Source organism: Denticeps clupeoides, chromosome 17 (assembly GCF_900700375.1).
Source record: "Denticeps clupeoides chromosome 17, fDenClu1.1, whole genome shotgun sequence".
Taxonomy (NCBI): Eukaryota; Metazoa; Chordata; class Actinopteri; order Clupeiformes; family Denticipitidae; genus Denticeps; species Denticeps clupeoides.
The window spans coordinates 18,563,804-18,567,019 of record NC_041723.1 but is presented as its reverse complement, the minus strand read 5'-3'; the positions used below and the strand labels follow the sequence as shown (position 1 = coordinate 18,567,019).

The 3,216-nt window shown below is 41.9% G+C and overlaps 1 non-coding gene across 1 annotated transcript; it reads left to right on the top strand.

Annotated features, from left to right (window-relative positions):
- The first annotated feature begins 692 nt into the window (after positions 1 to 692).
- On the top strand, positions 693 to 764 carry trnae-uuc (transfer RNA glutamic acid (anticodon UUC)). Its single transcript has one exon. It is a non-coding gene; the product is annotated as a tRNA-Glu (tRNA).
- Positions 765 to 3,216: the final 2,452 nt, after the last annotated feature.

The following is a 3,216-nucleotide window of genomic DNA, read 5'->3' as shown; positions in this document are numbered from 1 at the left end:
GAAACTCAACATCCAGCATCCCTTCTTTCCATTGCACCCCCTTTTCCCCCAGTGGCCACGCCCACGCCCCCCATTGACTTAACATGGGAACTTTAACTCATTCTCAGATTCACACACTTCAACATATTGACATGAAACTTGGTACACACCTTCATCGGAGTCCCACCTATTTGTCCAGACCAGGCCCCTTGCATCAAAACTACGCCCCCCAAAATTAACCATGGCCAAATTCACTTTGCTGGTCAACAAACAACATCCCCCATGAGAGGCCACACCCCCTAGCAACCCCCCAAAAGTGACCACGCCCCCAGAAACTCACAAATAGCCCAAAAAATGTTGCCAGTCAACTGACAACAAACCTCAGCAGAACTCCCTTCCCTCTCTTTGTCCTTTTCTCTTTTAACCACGCTCCCAGAAACTAAAAATTGCCAAATTAACTTTGCTGGACACCCAAAACTCAACATCCAGCATCTGCATGACCCACTCTTTCCGTTGCACCCATTTTTTTCCCCAGTGGCCACGCCCACACTCCTCCTTTTCAGCCCCTTATTCTCCCCTTTCACTTATAATGGGAACTTTAACCCTTTCTCACATCCACACACTTTAACATATTGACATGAAACTTTGTACACACCTTCATCGGATTTTCTAGACCACGCCCCTGACGACATCCATGCCCCTTGCACAAAGGCCCCTTGGTGGTCTAGTGGTTAGGATTCGGCGCTTTCACCGCTGCGGCCCGGGTTCGATTCCCGGTCAGGGAAGCTTTGTAAGGTTTGTGGGCAGTGGTGGCCTAGCGGTTAAGGAAGCGGCCCCGTAATCAGAAGGTTGCCGGTTCGAATCCCGATCCGCCAAGGTACCACTGAGGTGCCACTGAGCAAAGCACCGTCCCCACACACTGCTCCCCGGGCGCCGGTCATGGCTGCCCACTGCTCACTCAGGGTGATGGGTTAAATGCAGAGGACAAATTTCACTGTGTGCACCATGTGCTGTGCTGCTGTGTATCACATGTGACAATCACTTCACTTTACTTTACACTTTACACAAAAACCACGCCCCCAGAAACCAAAATTTGCCAAATTGATTTTGCTTGTCAACAAACAACATCCCCCATAAGTGGCCACACCCCCTGGCAAACCACACCCCCAAAAGTGACCACGCTCTCAGCAAATCAAAAATAGCCCAAAAATTTTTGCCAGTCAACAGACAACACCATTCAGCAAAAACCATGCCTCTTTTTCTCTTTTTTCTCTTTTAACCTTTTTACGGCTTTCCAAGCCAAAATCTAGTTGTATAAGTATATGTAACACAGCAATGTACAAAACTGTCATCTCAGCCACTATACATCATCTTGGAAACTGGAACGTCCCTTGGTTTGATGCTGGATTTATTGCAAAACTTTTTACTGATCCGCGGATCGTCTGATCTCATGCAAAAAAAATTATAAAATCAAAAGAAACATGGCACGAAACAGCGCGAGCAAATAAGCTTGTGGCACTTATTTAACATTAATGTTACATCGTGACTCTCAAGACATTAAACTACATTTGGCGGAGATTTTTACAATATTAAATAAGAAAATCCTAACTTACCGACAGAAATAGTGGCGTGACGTTCCATGAGTCCTTGAACGTGACCGTGACGGTAAACTTCTTCTTCCAACAATGAAAACACGCAAAACGAGATTGTGCACGATATCACGATAATTAACATCAGTACTTTAATGAGTCACTTTGTCTCAACATGATCTGAACAAATTTGTGTGCCCTCTATACAAATCCTGTAGTGTAAACTATACAACTATATACACTTCTCTCAGAATTGTTTGGGGTTTTCTCCCGACCTCCTTCGCTGTTTGCCCATCAAAGGGTCATGCTGGCCTTTTTTACCTTACTGGCAAGAATATTAATTACGACAAACTGGAAGTCCTCTAAACCTCCCAGCCACTGTATGCAAGATATTCTTTATTTTGTTAAACTGGAAAGACTTTCATTTAAAAAGATTTGGGGTCCTTTTCTCGATCTGGTTAAGAGTAAGAATTTCCCTTCTGTTCCTGGGTGATACAGTTCATGTCTGGGTGGAGCTCTGCAGTGGTAGTTTTCATTTTAATTTGTTTATTTGTTTGTTTGTTTTGTATAGGTTGATTGTGGGGCGATTGTAGGCTGTTTTTTGTATGTATACTGTAGTATTTGTATGTATGTGTATATATTTTTCTTTTCCTTGGTTTTGTTTTTGTATTTTTTTTTTATTGGGGTCTAGATTGAGGATTGTTTGAGCTGTTTTCTTTTGTAACCTCTTGAGAAAAAAAAACAAAAAGCAAAAAGGAAACAATCTGAGATTTTGGGAAGAGTAACTATGTCTTCTATATTTAAACCGAAGGTCAGTTCGAGATTGAAAATGTGACCACCTTCATGAGTAGGTCCTATTATATTCTGTTTAACTCCAACTGAATCTAGTGTAGACAAAAATGCTGTTCTTAGCGAGTCTTCTAATCTACCTCAGTGGATGTTAAAGTTAAAAATTAAGGCTTTATCCACAGATACAACCAGGTTGGAAACAAAGTCTGTAAATTCACAAAAAACTCGGGAGTAAGGTCCAGGGGGTCTATAAATAATAATCAATGGAATTAACTTTTAACTGATTTTTATTTAGCGAGACTACACGGGTTATGTTGGTGTAGAGGATCTTCCAGTTAAGCGAGGTTGTTGTACATAGCTGTATCCAGGAGGGCTAGACTTGTTAAATGCTACAAATTCATTTTGTTTTGACCCAGCTACATTCCCAGATAATTAAGGCCAATCCCACGTTAGTCGGTGCACGGCAGCACTGAAACATGTCTGGTGTTGCCACAGGTGTTTTTGTACTGATGAAAACGTGCATTTATTTTTAGATTATATTATTTAATTATTTTTGGGGAGTTTTCACCACCAAACCAAACATTATCAGTTTTCAAAAATCTGTTCGTATCATGGCATCTTTTTTCGATCTGATAGCAAATTAAATTCAGTATCTGCGATAATGATCCGCTACTGATACTGATAGAAAAACTAAGTATTATTGGAAATTCTAACTAAAAGTGTGTGTCCTGCAGCACTGAGAGTTTGGGTGGGTGTTTGTCTTGGGTACTGAGCTGCTGGGGGGGTTGGTGCTTACCCAGGACACCAAACAGACTTGGTCAGCTTATTTCTGTGATGTCAGTGAGTCACGTTGATGTGT